Source organism: Symphalangus syndactylus, chromosome 6 (genome assembly GCF_028878055.3).
Source record: "Symphalangus syndactylus isolate Jambi chromosome 6, NHGRI_mSymSyn1-v2.1_pri, whole genome shotgun sequence".
Lineage (NCBI taxonomy): Eukaryota > Metazoa > Chordata > Mammalia > Primates > Hylobatidae > Symphalangus > Symphalangus syndactylus.
Genome location: NC_072428.2, coordinates 141,076,806 through 141,097,719, shown reverse-complemented (window position 1 = coordinate 141,097,719; position 20,914 = coordinate 141,076,806). Strand labels below are relative to the sequence as shown.

At 44.3% G+C, this 20,914-nt stretch overlaps 1 protein-coding gene across 17 annotated transcripts in view; it reads left to right on the top strand.

The window, feature by feature from the left end:
* Positions 1-20,914, top strand: part of PRKAG2 (protein kinase AMP-activated non-catalytic subunit gamma 2) — a 327,100-nt gene that overhangs the window by 206,202 nt on the left and 99,984 nt on the right. The gene's annotated exons all lie outside the window — the stretch shown is intronic.

The following is a 20,914-nucleotide window of genomic DNA, read 5'->3' as shown; positions in this document are numbered from 1 at the left end:
GTGGCTCACACCTATAGTCCCAGCACTTTGGGAGGCCAAGATAGGCAGATCACTTGAGGCCAGGAGTTCGAGACCAGCCTGGCCAACATGGCAAAACGCTGTCTCTACCAAAACTGCAAAAATTAGCTGGGTGTGGTGGCGTGCACCTGTGTCCCAACTACTCAGGAGGCTGAGGCAGGAGAATTGCTTGGACCCAGGTGGCAGATGCTGCAGTGAGCTGAGATCGTGACACGGCACTCCAGCCCCTAAATAACGAGCAGACTCTGAAAAGAAAAAGAAGAAAAGAAACAAAATGAAAAATGATAACATCTGGGACATGACCAGAAGGAGGTTTTCTTTTCCCTCAGCTTCTTAAAAATCATTTGTTGAAAGCTTTATTTGAATTTACCTTTCTTGGGATACTACAGTATTCATAAAATATCATAGGTAAAGCAAAAAAAAAAAAGTAAAACAAACAGAAGTGTTATTCTAGAGGTTTAAGATTTCGAATCTGACATCATCAGACTTAGGATGCCCTCTTCGAAAGGGGAGCGTTTCACAGAGGAGTGGGATGGAGTGGCAGACGCGTGCAGCCTCCAGTGCTTCCTGAGACCGAGGCAGCGAATCTCCGCCGCTTCACTAAGCACTTAAGCACTCTCTATTTCAACACAATGGGCCCTACCGAGACCTCAGCTGTCACTGCTGGTTTAATTACTGCAGGTACCCAGTATTATTCCCATGCCCAGCGATGCTGTGACAGCCACATCCCTGAGTCTACCTGTATGGCTGGAACCACTCTATTCAATTGTCATATTAGTGTCACATGTCACTGGGGCATGACATAGTGCCACACACTGGATGGCTTAAAACAATAGAAATGTACTGTCTCACTGTTCTGGAGGCCAAAAGTCCAAAGTCAAGGTGTTGGCAGGGCTACACTCTCTTCAAAGCCTCTAGGGAGGGTCCTTCCTTGCCTTCTCCAGCTTCAGCTTGTGACAGTGTTACTCCAGTCTCTGTCGCGTTCTCACATAGCCATCTTCCCTTTGTCTTTCTTTGCATCCCAATTTCCTTCTTATAAGAACACAAGGCCAGGCACGGTGGCTCATGCCTGTAAACCCAGCACTTTGGAAGGCCAAGGTGGATGGATCACTTGAGGCCAGGAGTTCGAGACGAGCCTGGCCAGCATGGTGAAACCCTGTCTACTAAAAATACAAAAAATTAGCTTGGCATGGTGGTGGGCACCTGTAATCCCAGCTACTCGGGAGGCTGAGGCATGAGAACCACGGGAACCCAGAGGCAGAGGTTGCAGTGAGCCGAGATTGCACCACTGCACTCCAGCCTGGGTGACAGAGCGAGACACTGTCTCAAAAAAAAAAAAAAAAAAGCTACATTTGATGAGGGCCCACCCCTGTGATCTTAACCTGATTATATCTGCAAAGACACTATTTCCAAAAGTCACCTTCACAGGTACTGGGACTTAGAACTTCAACATCTGTTTTTAGGAGACACAGTCCAATCTGTAACAGTTGTTATCTTTTGGGAGAAGATGTGTTGCCATGCTGAGAACATACCATTCCTATTCTTGTTCATTCAGTTATTTTATTAAACACAGATGTAGCAAAGTATTAGTTTAGGTGCCAAAGGTTAAACTGCAAGTTATTGTTCCTGCCTTCTAGAGCTTACAATCTGATTGGGAACTGAACAGTACTGGGGAGAAACAGCTCAGTAAAGGGGGAAAGCGGTTTCGCAGGGATAATGAGTGGCACAGTCTGCCCTATGGGAGGGAGAAACGGAAAACCTCTGGTTTGATAAGGGCAATGACAGCTTCAAGGCACGTCACCTGCTGAGCTGAGCCTGGAGTACTGTCAGTGTTTACATTAAGGGAGAGGGAAGGGAGAACCTTCTAGAAAAGAAAATCAGGCTTTGACTAGGGATCATGGATTAGAATAACCCCATTTAAGAAGAGACAGTGGTTTGACGAGAAAACCACGATTTATTTGAGGTCATTTGAAAGGATAGTGACAGACACAGGGCTCTTCCACGGGTCCCTGATGTTTCACGGCAGCAGCTTTGTGCTGGGGACAAGCCCAGAGCCTTTCCAGTTGAAAGAAAAGAGAATCCAGGAGTGCTCTGGGTTTGCTGTCAGCTTCCTCCCCGCGAGTGTAACAGGAAAGTGATGTTCTTAACTATTTATACCTCACACAACCATGCAGCCCTTGGCCAAGGCCAACAAGTATAGGTCCTTCCAGGCTTGCCACGGGGGTCAGAGAGGGAGTGTCCTGGGGTCAGAGAGGGAGTGAGTGTGCTCAGCTGTGTCCCATACTCAGCAGCTGACCTGGAGCACGTGCCCTGGGCCCAGCACGCGGCTGGCAGCAGGAGTGTGCAGTCGAGTGAGATTTCAACAACAATCCAAATGTCGTGAATGGATAAACAAATGTGGTGTATACAGATGATGGAATAGTACCCAGCCTTAAAAAGGAAGGAAGTTCTGACACAGGCAGTGACACGGAGGGGCCCTGAGGACCTTGTGCTGAGTGAAATAAGCCAGGCACAAAAGGACACGTACTGTATAATGCCACTTATAGCAGTCCCTAGAGTCATCCAAATAGAGACGGAAGATAGAATGGTGGGTGCCAGGGGCTGGGGGGAGGGGAAAAGATGAGTTAGTGTTTGACGGATACAGAGTTTCAGTTTGGAAAAGTGAAGAAGTTCTGGCAATGAATGGTGGTGATGGCAAAACAACAATATGAATGTACTTATTGCCACTGAACTGTACACTTGAAAATAGTTCAAATGGTGGCCGGGCACAGTGGCTCACGCCTGTAATCCCAGCACTTTGGGAGGCCGAAGCGGGTGGATCACAAGATCAGGAGATCAAGACCATCCTGGCTAATACGGTGAAACCCCATCTCTACTAAAAATACAAAAAATTATCCGGGCGTGATGGCAGACACCTGTAATCCCAGCTACTTGGGAGGCTGAGGCAGGAGAATCACTTGAACCCGGGAGGCAGAGCTTGCGGTGAGCCGAGATGGCGCCACTGCGCCACTGCACTCCAGCCTGGGCGACAGAGCAAGACTCCTTCTCAAAAAAAAAAAAAAAAAAATAGTTCAAATGGTGGCCAGGAGCAGTGGCTCATGCCTGTAATCCCAGGGCAACAAGAGTGAAACTCCATCTCAAAAAAAAAAAAAAGTTCAAATGGTAACTTTTATGTATATTTACCACCATAAAAGAAAAAGAGGAATGATCTGGTCAAGACTCCAATTTTTATGTCATTGAGCTTCTGAAAATCAGGCTGATGGCCCAAGGCTCTGCACTTAACGTTTTGAAAGGATGTATTTCAAGGAGTAGAAGAGAATTCCCCATTGGTTATCTGATGGTAAGCAAGCCCCTCACCCCACTTGTAAGTTTCAGCCCTCAGGCCTTCCAGGGCTGCCTTCGCCTGCGTCATTCACAGCCTCTGTGGCCAAGGTTTGGCTCAAGCCCTTTCTGCTTTTGCATCCTGGCAGCAGGTTAACCTGATTACTCGGCAAAGACTCTGCTTCCAAATAAGGTTACAGTCACAGGTACCAGGGCTTAGAACCTCAACCTCTTTTCAGAGGACACAATTCAACCCAAAACAGTTGTTATCTTTTGGGAGAAGATGTGTTTGGCATGCAGAGAACATATCATTATGTTCTGGCAGCAGGGTGGGTGGTAGTTCCAAGTTTGTAGAAATTTGCTCCTTTATAATTGGATTTTATTGAGTATCTTTAATTTATGAGCTAAATTCCTTATGAGCTTGGCTGATTCTGTTAATTTGGCTACCAGGATAATCTCCATGGAGGAATGTGAGTTACTTAAAGACTTGATGGTCTGAAAATATTTAGATATAATTTATCTCTGCCTTTTGTAATAAAAAGATACTTTCTGTAAACATCGACCATGAAGATCATTTTTATAAAAGCTGTTCCCATGCATTTTATTCTAACATAGGGAAGGGAATGGAGAAAATTAGTCTTTAGAAGACAGCACTCCTTTTTTTTTTTTTTTTTTTTTTTGAGACAGTCTCGCTCCGTCACCCAGGCTGGAGTGCCTTGCCACGATCTCAGCTCACTGCAACCTCTGCCTCCTGGGTTCAAGCAATTCTCCTGCCTCGGCCTCTCGAGTAGCTGGGGCTACAGGCATGCACCACCACACCCAGCTAATTTTTTTTTTTTTTTTTTTTTTTTTTTTTTTGGAGACAGAGTCTTGCTGTCACCCAGGCTGGAGTGCAGTGGCGCGATCTCGGCTCACTGCAAGCTCCGCCTCCCGGGTTCACGCCATTCTCCTGCCTCAGCCTCTCCGAGTAGCTGGGACTACAGGCGCCCGCCACCACACCCGGCTAATTTTTTTTTTGTATTTTTTTTAGTAGAGACGGGGTTTCACTGTGGTCTCGATCTCCTGACCTCGTGATCCGCCCGCCTCGGCCTCCCAAAGTGCTGGGATTACAAGCGTGAGCCACCGCGCCCGGCCCACACCCAGCTAATTTTTATATTTTTAGTAGAGATGGGGTTTTGCCATGTTGGCCAGGCTGGTCTCGAACTCTTGACCTCAGGTGAATCCGCCCACCTTGGCCTCCCAAAGTGCTGGGATTATAGGCGTGAGCCACCACACGCAGCCAACAGTACTCATTTTATCATGTATTTATTCAGCAAATACCTATTAAGCAACTTATGTGCCCAAAACTGCTAGCATGGGTAATAGGATGACAAATATGTGAGCCCTGCTAATGGGAAAAGGCCAATGTTTGTTTTATTTACTATTTGATTAACAGCTCCGTGCATTATGCATAGGAAGGTGTCAGTGAATATCTACTAATTGAACAAAGGAAGGAGCTTTTGTTTCTTTGGGAAGAACAGACAGGTAATTCATTACAATGGAGTGTGATAGAACCCGTTCCGTTATTGTGGGAGGAAACCCCATCCTATCTTGATGAGTGGAAGAGCTGATCCCAGAGGAAGTCGAAATTGTTTTCAGCAGGGAAGAGCAATAATCAGCTCTGCATTTTAGGGTGATCCCCTAACTGGGTATGGACATTAGATTGGATGTGGTTAGAACAGGAGCCCAGACGAGATGCAGTGTGAAATAATCTAGGCCTAGGTAGCAGCTGAAGGTAGAAGGAAATGGAATCGTGTTTAAAAGTACAGGGCTATTTTGAAGGTAAAACTGAAAGGAATTTGGAAGGTAGTGGTTGATTAATTGAAGGGGAAGGAGACAAATCAAGGGTGATTCCAAAGGTTTTGCCATGGGAAAGTGGATGGATGATAGTTCCAGCTCTGGGGGTATGGAGCAGAGGAGGAAGAGGAGCAGGGTGTATATGTGAGTGCATGTGTGTGGGTGTGTGTAGGCATGCATGCAGGTGCGTGTGCATGCAGGTGTGTGCACAGGTGTGTGTGCATGCAGGTGTATGTGCATGCAGGTGAGTGCATGCAGGTATGTGCACGCAGGTATGTGCACAGGTGTGTGCACATGCAGGTGTGTGCACAGGTGTGTGTGCATGCAAGTGTGTGGGCAAGCAGGTGTGTATGCATGCAAGTGTGTGTGCATGCAGGTGTGTGTACAGGTTGTACCTGCAGGTGTGTGCACAGGTGTGTGTGCATGCAGGTATGTGTACATGCAGGTATGTGCATGCAGGTGTGTGTGCATGCAAGTGTGTGTGCAGGTATGTGTGCAGCAGATGTGTGCACAGGTGTGTGCCTGCAGGTATGTGTGCATGCAGGTATGTGCACAGGTGTGTGTGCATGCAGGTGTGTGTGCAGCTATATGTGTATGCAGGTGTGTGTGCAGGTATGTGTACACGCAGGTGTGTGCACAGGTGTGTGTGCAGGTGGTGGCAGTCCAGTAAGGTGCCTGTGGCACATTTAAGTCAAAGTGCCCAAAGGGCAAGTGGATATTGAGTCTGGAGCTGGAACTTCAATTTGAAAATCATTCAGCTATAAGTGGCAATTGGTGCTATAATAGTAGGTGAAATAATTCTTAGAAACGTATGGCAGATGAAAAGAGAACCAGAAAACACGTGGACATCTAAGGGACAATCGAAAGAAAAGGATTCTGAATTCCCTGGAAAGGAGGCAGAAATCCAAGTGAACACAGCATCACAGGAGCAAAGGGAATGTGTGTAATCGTGTTTCACATACTAAGAGCGTTGAGTGACATCAAATGCAGCCAACTAGTTGTGTAACATAACGTCTGAGGTCGTTGTGACTTTGGCAAGGATACTTTTAGTGTCAGGGTCGACAGCAGAAGCTATGTAATGTGAGTTGATGATTAAGGGATAAAGAAGTGGTGATCTCTAGTGTAGATAGCTCAAGTATCCTGATGTGAGAGAAAGGACAGGGGCTGTAGCTAGAAGAATGGAGGTGATGGCATCTTCCTACAAAGAGGAATAGACTCAGACCCTACTGGGGAAAGAGTGAGTGCAGGGAGAAATTAAAGATAGGAGAGAAAAGAAAGTGTCATGCCCGGTCTTACAAAGGAAAGGAGTGCGTTTCCTTCTAGGCAGTGGGAGCACATCAAGCACTTGCGATGGAGATGTTTGTCTTGGACCAATGGGAGGAGAGTCATCTTCTATTGGTTTGAAAACTTCTACTGCAAAGGTGTTAGGATGATCAGCACTTTTCCAATTTCCTTCCACAGTAGTCACTCCCATGCTCCCCATCTTTTTCTCCTAGGAATTCACTTTTGATTTATTGGAAGCAGAGCCTGAGCTGGGGTTTCAGGAGCAAGTTTGTTTGTTTATTAAGGGTGTACTCTCAGAAGGAACCTGTAAGAGGGAGAGAGAAAGGAAGAAGAAGCTGAGCAGAGATGTGGTTTCAGATGAGATCCACTCTCAGCCTGTGACAGGAGAGGAGATTGGTGCTGTAAATTGCCCCAGAATTTGCCCCACCTTTAGGCAAGACAGCTGGATTTTGTGCCCTCACACAAGACAGCCTTTAGTTATAGGATGTCCCAGGACAAAGAAGATGCATGTCCAGCTGAGATGGCTTTGATCACCCAAGAGCAATCCTGCTAAAAACGTTGCAAGTGTGCAGCAGCTGGGTGCACCAGAGCCCGTTAAAATGAATCGAGGACATCTCCTACAGTCTGAATTCTCTATGCTCTTCTTTTGCCAGCTGATTCATGTATCCAGCAGATTTGAGTTCTGTCTTAGTCTGTTTAATGTTGCTGTAACAATATACCTGAGGCTGGGTACTTTATAAAGAAAAGAGGTTTAATTGATTTATGATTCTGGGGGCTGGAAAGCTCAAGATAGAGCAGCCGCATCTGATGAAGACCTCATGCCTCTTCCACTCATGGAAAGTAGAAAGGGAGTAGACGTGTGCAAAGAGATCACCTGGCAAGAGAGAGAAACTGAGGAAGACAGGCACTTTTTAACAACCTGCTCTCAAGGGAACTAATCCATTCCTGTGAGATACCCCTGCAGTAAGGTATTAATCTATTCATGAGGGACCTGCCCCCATGGCCCAAACACCTCCCACTAGGCCCCACCTCTCAACACTGCCACATTGGGGGATCAAATTGCAACGTGGGTTTTGACGGGAACAAACCACATCCAAACCATAGCTGATACTACATCAGTTTTTCTATTGCTGCATAGCAATAACCTCCCCAAAACTTAACATAACCACCGTTTACTTAACTCACAATTCTGTGGGTCAGAAATTTGGGTGGGCATTCTTCTGGTCTTGATTGTGCTTATTCATACTACATCTTTGGTCACCTACCAGGTTACTTGGGGACTGGCTGGACCAGAGTGACCTCAGCAGGAACAGCTAGCTTGTCTCAATTCCACATGGTCTCTTTTCCAGCAGGCTAGCCCCAGCTCATTCAAATGCCTGTGACAGGGTTCCAAGAGAGACAGAAGTATATGCAAGGTCCCTTGAGGCCTAGGCCCAGAACAAGCACACGGTAGTTCCTCCTATGCAAGGTAGAATCTGTTTCCTCCTCCCCAGATCTGGGTTGGCCTTATGATTTGCTTTAGCCAACAAAATGAAGCAGAAGTGGCAGTCACATTACAAAGGGAGTGGATACAGGAAGAAGTGGAGGATTAGGCACACCTCTATCTCTACCAAGACAATCTACCTTATCACTTGGTTTCAACAGCTAGGTCTGCAGTTGAATACGTGATGTACTAGATAGAATCTGGAGGTTCATTTGGCTATATTTAGATGATTGACAGCTCTGAGAATAATCTTCCTGTAAAGTAGATTGTTGCAGTTTGCATCCCCTCAGATACAGACTCTAGGAAGAGATTGGTGTGCAAGATGTTTATCAGGGAGTGCTCTCAGGATTGACACCTGTGGGAGAAGGGAAGGCAGGAAGATTGGGCAGAGGGTGAGGTTGTGATGCAATGCAGTCTCAACGAAGGCCTCAGCTAACCCACAGGGAGGGCTAAGCTGGGGCGGCTCATCAGAGTTGTCCCAGGTTGGTGCAAAGAAACTAGGCCTTTATACTCTGACACCAGCCAGTCAGTAGATGACAGCTGTCCTGGGCATGGAGCTGACCTTGGGCAAGGCAACTCTCTTCAGCCAAGGGCAATCCTGGCTAATAGTTGAAGGTTGTCAGTTGGCAGGATTCTCAACAACTGGGGAAATACCCTTCATTTCTGAAAGGGGATCTGGGTACTGCAGCATGGAAAATACATGGGATTTTTCTCCCCTTCATTTTTAATTTTACGATACCAAAATCCTGACAGAAAATAAGGGCTGTCCTATTTCTTCTTCTTATATATTTAATATATAACTAAACTAAAGGGAAGGCTGCAGGATGGTTGGTTAGGACTGAATGAAGAGGTTTCATTAGGCCCAGGCAGGGAGGAACTAAGGCCCCTTGCCAACAGCCATCACTAGCTTGCCAGCCATGGGAAGGCATACCATGGAAGTGGATCATCCAGCCCCAGTTGAACCTTCAGATTAGGCAGCCCCAGCTATACCCAACTGAGAGACCTCATGAAAGACCATGAACCAGGACTGTCCAACTGAACTGGTCATGAATTCCTGACCCATGGAAACCATAAGAGATACTGTATTCGTTTGCTGGGACTATCATAACAATACCACAGACTGGGCGACTTAAACAACAGAAGTTGATGTGTCACAGTTCTGGAGGCTTGAAGTCCAAGATCAAGGTGTTGGCAGGTTCGGTTTCTCCTGAGGCCTCTCTCCTTGGCTTACAGAGGCATCACTGTGCTCTCATGTGGCTGTTTCTCTGTGTGCACTCATCCTTGGCATCTCCTCTCCTTCTTTTAAGGATACAAGTCCTATTGGACTAGGGCCAACCCTATGGCCTCACTTAAACTTAATTACCTCTTTAAAGGCTCTGTCTGCAAATACAGTCACATTGGAAGTTAGGGATCCAGCATATGAATTTCAGGGAAATATATAACACATAAATTCAGTCCATAACGGATAATAAATTATTGTTGTCTTAAGCCACTGAGTTTTGGGTGATTTGTTATGGATCAGTAGATAACTAATACTTGTTTCATCTGGGTGAGGGGAGGTAGCATAACTCAGTGAATTGAACCATGGATAATAAACTCAAGAGCTTTGAGTTGTTTTTAAAAATGGACTGTCTTTTGCCATTCATTCAATCTCCAAGACCCCTAGTTTTCCTATTATGAAAATTTGGGAGAAGATCACTGACCAGTCTTTCAAAGTTGTTATGTGAAATAATTACCTCTTCTTTCAAAGATAGAAAGGCACCTTAAAAATCTATAAATATCTCAAATCCCTTGACATTAAGGAACAGTTAAAGATTTTATATGCACCACTTTGTTCTTATATTCCTGTCTGCCATTTTAAATACCCTTACAACCTCATAAGGTCTTGATGTTAAAGCCGTCTGCCCAGAAATGGTAAACTAGCAGCTCCATAGTCTGTGACTCACAACAGATTAGATACTTTAAAAATAGTTTGGAAAAATTTCACATTGGGTCAAGGAGTAGGAGCTACAGAGAGAACTGATTCTCAGCGGGATTGGTTATCACGAGAGCTGGCACTTAGACAAGTGCTGCCTGTGTGCTGAAGAGACAGGCAGAGAGTGTCTATTCTCCCAGCTGTCAAAAAAATATTATAATTGGCATTCTTCCTATGTTCCTGCACTGTTGGAATCATGACTCAATGAACAGAAAGAAGGCAGAGAGAGAGACACACATGACTGGGAGCGTGGCCCTTTTTTCTGAGCAGTGGCCGGGGTCTTTGGGATTCTTATTCATTCTGTTCCCCAGGGTAGCTGAGCTCCAAAGAAAAGATGTTGGATCTTTTTAATGTGATAAACTCCCTGCCTCTGTCGTCTCCCCAGGGACCCATGAGAGGACTCACTTGTTCAGCGGTCATTTCCTATCTGCCTGGCACTGTCCTAGGCCCTGAGCACTCAGAGACCATTGAGATCATTCCTGTCTTTGAGAGTCTCCCCAGCAAAAAGAGGGTGCATCCTGTAGAAGCAGAACTCTGGAGCTAAAGCCATTGAAGGGTGCATCCTGCCTCTTCACTCACCGGGCAGCAAAACTAACAGATGAAATATCTACTCCTACAGATGCACAGATCGCATGGCCTTGGATTAACATCATTTTGGTCACGGGGATGCAAGTGTAGGGTAAAAAATGGAAATGTCCAGTAGTGTATTATTTTGCTCCCTTGGTTGATAGAGTTCTCAAGATAAAATCTGCATCCCTTAACTATGATGATGGCCACTTTAGGATTCATCTTGAATTTTTCCACCCTAGAGAGGCAACCCTGCCTTCACCTGGGTGAGGCCAGGGCTGAAATATTGGTGTTGTAGAGTTGGGATGTTCACTAGAGTGAATCACAGGTAACCTACGTATAGCACCTCTATTGGGAGGCAGAATGCACCGTGATTATCTTTTTCCCTAACTTGGGCTGGCAATGTCAATAAAGGACATCACCTAGGTATGCAGTAGACCTTAAATATGTGTATTTCTTGTCTAAGAAACCATCATGATAAAACTGTCACCAATTTAAAAGCCAGGGACAGAAGCCAGTTGCAGAGGGTTGCAAAGTGAGTGTGAGATGACAAAGTATGGGTGGAGGATGTGGACAGCTTTATCAAGAAGCTTGGTGTGAAGAGGAGATGTGAGTGAGGGCTTGGCTGGGGGAGGAGGGGGACCCAGGGAGGGAGGGCATCTCTTTTAAAAGATGAGAGTGACTCGGCATGTTCCTGTGCTAATGGGAAGTCCCTGCACCTTGGATCCCACTCTACCCGGGCCTCTGTTAAATGGGAATATCGGATTTATCTCACAGGGTTGCTGTGAGGCTCAAATGAGATAATTGTGTAAAGTTACTCCCCCAAAGGCTCAATGGCTAGCAAACGCTAAAGCCAAGATTTGAACCAAGGCAGCTGGGCTCCAGAACCTGTGTTCTCAGCATGGTTGTCTGTCACCTCTGGAGAGATCCGAGATTCTCAGCTGATCCAAGGTTGATGCATCATCTTAGCTCATATACCTGATTAGGGGTTTGGCACATGGGGTCTCATGGGCCAAGTCTGGCCCACCACCTGGTTTTGTGATTAAAGTTTTATTGGCACACAGCCACGTGCATTCATTTATGTATTGTCCTTGCCGTTTTCATGCTGCAACAGCAGAGTGCGTTGCTGCAACAGAGACTATATGGCTCACAAAGCCGAAATATTTCTATCTGGGCTTTTTTCAGAAAGTTTGTCAATCTGTGACTAATCTGTGCCAGAGCTTCCCTTTATACTGCTAGCCAATTGCTTGTTGGAACATCCAACGCAAAGGGGCAGATTGAGCCTCATTCCCAGAAAGGCAAGGGACAAGCAGTAGTGCTTTGCCTCACTAAAGACGTGGAGTGCATTCCACTGGAGAGGGCCGTGGAATTAGTCATTGGTCTTGCCCTTAAGGAGGACAAGACTGGCCACTAAGCTGGCAAAGTGGGCCAGATGTGGTGGCTTACGCCTGCAATCCCAGCAGTCTGGGAGGCTGAGGTGGGCAGATCACTTGAGCCCGGGAGTTCGAAACCAGCCTCAACATGGCAAAACCCCATCTCTATTAAAAATGCAAAAAATTAGCTGGGCTGGGGGTGCACACCTGTAGTCCCAGCTACTTGGGAGGCTGAGGTGGGAGAATCATCTGAGCCTAGGAGGTCGAGGCTGCAGTGAGCCATGATTGTGCCTGGGCGACAGGACTGAGACCCTGTTTGAAAAACAAAAACAAACAAAAAAAATGTTGGCAAAGCGGTAAATAAACCAGCAGAGTTAGGACTTGAAGATTATACTCCTTGCCTTCAGAGCACTCTGCTTTTGGGCTGATTGAGGAGATTTGGAGTAACATAAAGTTAAGGTGGAAGGGTCTTTGTTCTTTCCCTTAAGCTCCTTGAATAAGGAAGTACTGCACATTTGAAGTGGCACAGACGAACATCATAAACTTGCCCTTGCCTCCCTTGCCATGGTTTCCAGAGGAGTGACCTGTTCAGACTTGTGTCGTTTTTTTGTTTTGTTTTGTTTTGTTTTTTAAATTTTGGAAGAGACCAGGGTTTTGCCATGTTGGCCAGGCTGGTCTTGAACTTCTGACCTCAAGTGATCCACCCACCTCAGCCTCCCAAAGATTCCCAAAGTAATCCCAAATCCAGAGGGATTACAAGTGTGAGCCACTGCTCCAAGCCCAGACTTGTGTTTTATGTATTTGTTTGTTTATTTTTAGAGATAGGCTCTCCCTCTGTCACTCATGCTGGAGTACGATCATAGCTCACTGCAGCCTCAAACTCCTGGGCTCAAGCTATCCTGAGTAGCCTCCTAAGTAGCTGGGATTACCAGCACACACCACCATGCCCGACTAATTTTTCTTATGTTGTTGAAGAGATAGGTTCTCCCTATGTTGCCCAGGCTGGTCTTGAACTTCTGGGCTCAAGCCATCCTCCTTCCTTGGCCTCCCAAAGTGCTGGGAGCCACCACGCCCAGCAACAGACTTGCATTTTATGGAATGATTACTCTAGTAACAGGCTAGAGGCTGGAATTTATGGGGAAAAGACTAAACCAGAAAAGCAGTAAAGTGCTGCAGTAGCCCAGTGAGAGGTGACAAAAGGCTGAATTAAAGCCAAAGGAGTGGAGATTTAGAGGAAGGGATTCATTATAAAAGTGCAGCCTGGATATGTGGCGTGTGGGAAGAGGACTCTAGGGGGACTCTCCAGTTTCTGGCATGAAAGGAAGGATGACAGTGTCATTAAATTAGAAAAACACTGGAAGGAGAAGTAGAGCTGGGATGAAACCCAAGTTCCATTTGGTGCACATTTTCTTTCATTCCTTTGGGACATCAAATAGAAATGGCACGGACGTGGATTAGAAGTCTGGTGTGGAGAAGCAGAGGTTAGAAAAATGATTCTCTTCGTACATTTTATTTCCCATGCATTAAGTCAACCAAATCAAGACTCTGAACACTTTCTACCTATATAACAGCCGGTGCGGGGAAGAAAGAAAATGTCGTTTAATTCTAATAAGGGACACTTCTTTACCAATAGAGTTGTGTGAAAATGCATTTGGGGGGCTGAACATTAAATAGTGGAAAAATTACTGTACCTATTTATGCATCCTAGACGGGCTTGTCTTGATTTGCATTTAGATGAGAATTCCTTCAGCTCAGAACCGGGACTGTCCCCTAACTCATAAGCACTTAGAAAAGCATTAACTTTAGTTGGCAAGGTATCCTTGGTACAACTGTGACACAAAACCTAATACCAGTGTTCCCTTAATGACTCAGGAGAAAGTAGCCATTGAAATGGTGGAAAAGTTTAGAACAAGCTTCCTTTGCCATCTCTTTGAGAAGGAACGCATGCCCTGTTAATCAATGACCGCCCAGCCTCTCTCACCGTGCTTGAGTAAACCTGTTTCGAAGGGTTGTGTATTTTTTCCACTCTTTTGGAGGCTTCGTGCAGGACTCTAAAGCATTATTATTCTAAGACCTGAATAAGAATGTCAGCTGCTCATCGTGGCGTGATTACAGACAGAGGTATATTTTATTTTTTTAAAAAATGAAAATTGAAACAGGTGGTTCAATGAAAAGCTTTCTAAGGAACTACACAGATGAAATTCTTATACAATTTCTACAGCTCTGCCCGTAATTTCCTCTTCACGTGCTGAATCAAAAGCCCTTTGGGAGGCCAAGGTTGGGGGTGGATCATATGAGGTGGGGAGTTCAAGACTAGCGTGACCAATATGGTGAAACCCTGTCTCTACCAAAAACACACAAATTAGCCGGGTGCGGTGGCATGTGCCTGTAGTCCCAGCTACTCAGAAGGCTGAGGCAGGAGAATTGCTTGAACCCAGGAGGCGGAGGTTGCAGTGAGCCAAGATTGCACCACTGCACTCCAGCCTGGGCGACAGAGCAAGACTCCGTCTCAAAAAAAACAAAAACAAAAAAAGACAGTGAAAGGCCCATGGCTAGTTCTTTCACGAATTGGTCAGGCTATTCAATTATGGTGGTTCAGTCTGATTAAGCCATTACTTACTTTGCATTTGATTTTTCAAATCACATACATCTGGAGAAGTATTTGGTTCTCTCTTTTAAAAACAACATTCCTCTGAGATGAAGAAGTTCTGGAGATTGGTTACAGCACAGTGTGAACATACTTAATACTACTGACTGTCTACTGAAAAATGGTTAAGATAGCAAACTATGCTATGCGTGTTACACCACAACTCAAACTTTTTAAAAAGGACATTCCTATGATTGTAAAAGGAAAAACATAAAAAAGAAAATTAAAACTTCCTGGAATTCCGCCACTTTGAGACAAATGGATTCCGGTGTCACATTTTTGTCCAACTTTTGTTGTTCCTTTATATACAAATATAGAAATGGACAGATAACAGATGTAGACCCTGCTAGAGACTGTTCAGCAACTTAGCTTTTCACTTAATAGTATAATCAGGTACCTGTCTTCAATTTACATGGTTTCATTGTTGGAGGAATGTCATTTTTTAAAGTCTTATTTTCATAAAATCTAGTAGACACACAGTGTAAGTATTGCTTTATACAATTCAAATTATAAAGCAAACTACTGGGTCTAATATAGTAAACAACAAATGTTACATATAGCCTGGAGAGCATTTATTATATATCAAAAGCCATTGGATAGAGATTGTATTGCTATTTGGATAAAAATCGTGCAATTTCAGTAGAATGGCTCACTATAAATCAGATTATTTTAAGAAACTAAGTATATAGTACTTCAGTACCAGGGAGGCCATAAAAGTTTCTGAGTCATTTGCCTGCCCAAGACTCAGCTGCCGGTTTGAGGAGCTGGGAGATTGAAAGAAAGGAGATTTTCCTTCTTAAGATCTGTCCACGTTCCTGGACTTGAATCTGCCCTTTCACTTTTATTATGTCTAACAATTAAAGATTGATTTGGGGAATCTCTGAATACCAGTCTATGTGTTCACTACTCAGATCTAATACTAGCATTGGGATGTGGTATTAATATGGTTTATTCTTTTCCAGAATGTAGGGATGAATTGTGGAAATAATTTTTTTTTTTTTTTTTGAGACAGGGTCTCACTCTGTCACCCAGGCTGGAGTACAGTGGCATGATCATAGCTCACTGTAACCTCGAACTCCCAGCCTCAAGCAATCCTCCCGCCTCGGCCTCCTGAGTAGCTGGGAATATAGGCATGCGCTACCACACCTGGCAGAGAAATAATTTTTCATGAGCCATGGGTGATGTGTTTCAGACACAGCTAGTGGGAAAATATATACTTAATCCATTCAGAATTTTTTCTAGTGCAGCCTCCAAGAGGCCATCTATAGCGCTCCATGCTGAAATAATCAAGGACATTATCTTCAGACTAAAGCCTTTGTCTTAGCTTAAGAATGTGTGATCCTTTCTGTTCCCAAGACACGTGTCTATAGATGGGACTGTGTTTACACTCTGCCTGTCTACTTATTCAATCTTACAAATGGGCAATTAAAGGAAAATTCTATTTTCCACCAGGCATTAACTGTATATTGCGTTTAGTCTACACATTAGTTTTGCACGCATCTGTCTGCCCGGTCACCATATGCAAACCCCCGTGTTAAGATATCTGCGTGGTGTGAGAAGAAAAGCCTCAAGGTCAACACAAATACTGATCCGTGCCTTTTTATAAGGTGGTAAAGCAAATACAAAGGGCTTTTAGAACCAGTAGACTCAGAGCATCGTCAGCATTTACCCTGTTAACCTGACTTAAATGGGAGCGGTGTACATGCCATGGACTCCCCTGAACAAAGCAAAGTCAATTTTCTATTTTTCTGAGAAACAGAAGCAGGAGGCAGAGCAGTAGAGCAGGAATCTATGGCCCGGATAAAACAAACACAAATTATTTTTTTAAGTCTGTGCAAAACAAAATCATAAAGACACAGATTTTTAAATAAACCACCTAGATCCAATGTCAGAAGATGGAATTGTATTTACAAATATATTTTGTTGAGTGGCTTGGGTGCATAGAAAAAGGTCAAATTTTATTTCTGTTCAAACAGCACTGTAACAAGTTACTATGAATCGTGGTTGATTGCTCAGGCACCAGATTCCCCTCACTTCTCAAGAAAGTCAGCAAAATCTTCCTGCAGCTCAACACAGTACCAGCAATACTGTACCCATCCATTACATTTCATTCCCATCCCCTCCAGTCTTACTGAATCACATTCTGAGTTGACTCAGCAGATCATCATCATCAGTAATTAGCAAATTCTTTACCTCATTTCCATCTTAGTCCTTTAATACAAATGGGCACCAGTCAAATAATAGAAACTGGCTTTTCATTTGTCTACACCAGAAATAACCTGATAGAATGCTTACAATGTGTTCTGCTAGATGCTTAGTGATAGAGCTGTAGGTTAGTTTAAAATTATCTTTTTTTTTTTTTTTTTTGAGACGGAGTCTCGCTCTGTCGCCCAGAGGCTGGAGTGCAGTGGCGCAATCTCGGCTCACTGCAAGCTCTGCCTGCCGGGTTCACGCCATTCTCCTGCCTCAGCCTCTCCGAGTAGCTGGGACCACAGGCGCCCGCCACCACGCCTGGCTAATTTTTTTTTTTTTTTTTTTTTTGTATTTTTAGTAGAGACGGGGTTTCACCGTGGTCTCGATCTCCTGACCTCGTGATCCACCCACCTCGGCCTCCCAAAGTGCTGGGATTACAAGTGTGAGCCACCGCACCCGTCCTAAAATTATCTTATAACATGTTCTTCATTAATGTGCTTGGGATAAGCCTATTTTGTACTGTTTCAGCGTGTGTTCGCACCCCAATACTGAATTAGATCAGGCACTTTGGTGGCAAATAATTTTTGAAAATGTCATTTTCAGTCTTAATTTTCAATGGATTTGGCAAATGCATAAAACAACTCTTACTTTATAGGTGCTCTGGGATTTGTGGAATACATTTTTCCTTTTTTTTTTTTTTTTTTTTTTTTTTTTGAGACAGTCTTGCTCTGTCACCCAGGCTGGAGTGCAATGGCATGATCTTGGCTTACTGCAACCTCTGCCTCCCAGGTTCAAGCAATTCTTCTGCCTCAGCCTCCTGAGTAGCTGGGATTATAGGCACCTGCCACCACGCCCAGCTAATTTTATATTTTTAGTAGAGACGGGGGTTTCACCATATTGGTCAGGCTGGTCTCAAACTCCTGACCTCGTGATCCGCCCGCCTCGGCCTCCCAAAGTGCTGGGATTACAGGCATGAGCCACTGCGCCCAGCCCCATTGTTCTCATTTATTTATTTATTTATTTATTTATTTTTGAGACAGACTCTTGCTCTGTCGCCAGGCTGGAATACAGTGGTACAATCTCTGCTCACTGCAATCTCCGCCTACTAGGTTCACGCCATTCTCCTGCCTCAGCCTCTCCAGTAGCTGGGACTACATGTGTGCGCCACCACACCCGACTAAATTTTGTATTTTTAGATGGGGTTTCACTGTGTTAGCCAGGCTGGTCCCAAACTCCTGACCTCAAGTGATCCACCCACCTTGGCCTCCCAAAGTGCTGGGATTATCGGCATGAGCCGCTGCGCCCGGCCTCCATCATTCTTTAAACACAATATTGTGTATGTGTCTTACTTTACAAATAAAAACAAGCATTTAACTTCTCAAAGTAGATGGAGCTGCTTTTCTGTCTCATCCTCACAGCCCAATGCAGTTAGTCTCTTCTGCCTGGTGTCTAGACTATGAAGGTAGGGGCTTGGATTCAAACCCACTTGTTGATGTCTGTTATGGGCCAGCCATACACAAGTTCAGTTCATTCTCACAACAGTCACGCAAAGAAGATATTATTATCTCCATTTTGCAAGTTAAGAACCAAGGTTTAGAAAAATAAAATCTACTGGAGATTGTATGACTAGTAAATGATAGAGATAGGATTCAAATTGAGACCTACCTTTGGAATCCACGTTCTTTTCACTTTACCAAATGGCACTCCCCACCCCCAAACCAAGAACAGCATTTATTGCCACCTAGCCTGAGCCAAGACCTATACCAGGCACACAGTAGATATTGGCACGAGGCTTAGAGACTGACACACAGAACAGTCAAGCATGAGTCAGTGGCATAGCTGGGACTCAGAGCCAGAACTGTTGAGAGAGGAAAGGTACAAGCTTTGAGCCCAACCTATGTCTTCTTCCACAGGCACTGTTTGCCGTCTTCATTTTATATACACTCTGGTCACGTGATTTGACTTTGAGAATATTCTCCAAAATCTTAATTAAAATCAGTTAACAGCTGATGAATGCCCCACCACCCCCCCCCTTTTTTTTTTTGAGACGGAGTCTCACTGTGTCACCCAGGCTGGAGTGCAGTGGTGCAATCTCAGCTCACTGCAACCTCCGCCTCCCAGGTTCAAGCCATCCTCCTGTCTCAGCCTCCTGACCAACTGGGATTCCAGGTGCCTGCCACCATGCCCAGCTAATTTTTGTATTTTTAATAGAGACGGAGTTTCACCATGTTGGCCAGGCTGGTCTCGAACTCCTGACCTCAAGTGATCCACCTGCTTTGGCCTCCCAAAGTGCTGGAATTACAGGCTTGAGCCACCGAGCCTGGCCTAAATATGCTTTTGAGATTTTACCTTTGCACTTTTGAATTCCACGATGTTACTTGAATCAAACTACTGATCCAATACAATCAAGTTACCTTTCATTCTTAAATCAGGAAGCAACAACATCAAAAGAGAAAACACATTTTTGATTTATTTACACATGCTACCTAAGACATCGGCATACCTCTACCTACATCCTAATAAATGGATTCCATCCTTCAAAGGTTTGTGTTTAGCTAAATGTATTGTTGGATTAAGATATTTGCATATGGAATAAATCCTGGGGTTTGTCGTTGTTGTTGTTTTGAGATGCAGTCTTGCTCTGTTGCCCAGGCTTGAGGGCAGTGGCGCAGTCTTGGCTCACTGTAACCTCCACCCCCTGGATTCAAGCGATTCTTCTGCCTCAGCCTCCTGAGTAGCTGGGATTACAGCTGCCCACCACCATGTGCAGCTAATGTTTGTATTTTATGTTGGCCAGGCTTGTCTTGAACTCCTGACCTCAGGTGATTCGCCCAACCTCAACCTCCCAAAGTGCTGGGATCACAGGCTTGAGCCACTGTGCCCGGCCAAATTCTGGGTTCTCTTATTGTCGTGAAGCGTAGTTTGTATTGTCATCCTTTTAAAATTGTTGGTTATTTCCAGTTTTTCTTGACTCATTCATTAGGTAACAAATTTATAGTTATCAATGGCTATGATAAATGATTATGTACTTATAATTTTTAAAAACTACAATAAAGCACAATATAGTGCTACTCAGGTTTCAGATTTAAAAAAATTAGACTGAGTTTTTGTTTACTGATAAAAATTCTGGAGTTTCAAACAGCTGTATTGCTGTTAATGAAATTTATAAATTAAGTTTGCCTGTTTGACTTTTACCATGTCACAGAGAAATAACTAAATGAATTTTCACCAGATTTGGGTAGTATGTTTGAGATGGCCTGACTCAAAGTGTAGGCTATGTGGGGTGTGACAATAATTTACTGAGCTCTTACTAAGTGCTGGCACTCTTATAAGTGCTTTCTGTGTAATTAACTCACATATTCCTTACTACTCTATGAGGTAGGTGCTGCTACGATCCCATTTTACAGATGAGGAAACGGAGGCACGAGCAGCTTCACAGATGTTTCACAGCACACACAGCCCTGTGTTTAGATGAGTCCCATCCTTGATTTAATGCTGTATTGTCAGAGTCTGGAAATTCCCAATTTTTGAACAAGGGACCTCTCATTTTCTTTTTGCTCTGGATCTGGCAAATTATGTAGCCAGTCCTGGAGCAATTTAATAAATTGTTAAGTTTATTAAAAACAGTTTTAATTTATAATATGGTAAATTATTTTTCTTTCTTTTTTTGTTTTGCTAATCTTCTCTGTATCATTCCAGTTTTAGTATATGTGCTGTCAAAGCAGGCACATAATATGGTAAATATTAGTAGATGGAACCCATATCCAAAAAAGCCCATTGGGTCTCTCTTTTTTCTTTTTAACCTGAGGAGAGGGACTCAAATTATAAGTATTACTCAGGAAATATGTGAACAAGTCATTATATTTTTATTTTTTTACTTGTTCTTAACTTGGTTCTTAACTTGCAAAATGGAGATAATAATATCTTCTTTGCGTGACTGTTGTGAGAATGAACTGAACTTGTGTATGGCTGGCCCATAACTACCTGGGTTAAGCCCAGGTAGTATGTCCAGAATCCATACTCCTTACCATTGCTAAACTACCCTTGGAAACTTAGTGTTAGTCCTAGAGAGGCTGCCAAGCTACCAAGCAGCTGTGGGCTTCTTGCTCAGGGTGCTACTTTGCACACAGGTGATTCTGCGTGGGCTGTGTTAGGGTCCAGCAGCAGAGAGATTAAGGAGGGCTCACAATTCTTAGGGGCGATCACCTCGTATCTAA